General features: G+C 71.6%; 1 protein-coding gene across 1 annotated transcript in view; it reads left to right on the top strand.

The window, feature by feature from the left end:
• LOC104124582 overlaps positions 1-412 on the top strand; it is a 14,543-nt gene that overhangs the window by 7,955 nt on the left and 6,176 nt on the right. The gene's annotated exons all lie outside the window — the stretch shown is intronic.

Consider the following 412-nt stretch of genomic DNA (forward strand, 5'->3'; position numbering starts at 1 on the left):
CGGGCAGAATAAAAGGGCGGCCGCGGGCCGGCAGGAGGGACACGGGAGGCAGCCAGGAGCCAGGTGTGGGGCCGGGGGCAGCCCAGCGTGGGCAGGGGCACCTCGCGCCTGGCTTAACTTGGTCCGGCCAGAGGGGCTGGGCGTCGTTCCACGTGCGTGCCTGTTGCGTTAGGGGGGACCCCAGGAGCGAGGTCCTTGTGGGAAGCAGTGAGGGGGGCGGGAAGCGCAGGGACCACCGCCCCGTGAGCGCTCTGAGAGGCCTGCACGGCGGCCTGAGCTAACGCGCTCCTCTCCTCTCTCTCCCCGCAGCACGGTGGCACGCCGGCCTGGCAGACCATGACGCTGAAGGCTGCGCTCCTCCTCGCCCTCCTGGCCGCCTTACCGGGTGGGTGCTGAGAGGAGGAGCAGGCTC

This window comes from Egretta garzetta, unplaced genomic scaffold, assembly GCF_000687185.1.
Source record: "Egretta garzetta isolate BGI_Z169 unplaced genomic scaffold, ASM68718v1 scaffold134, whole genome shotgun sequence".
In the NCBI taxonomy this organism is placed as follows: domain Eukaryota; kingdom Metazoa; phylum Chordata; class Aves; order Pelecaniformes; family Ardeidae; genus Egretta; species Egretta garzetta.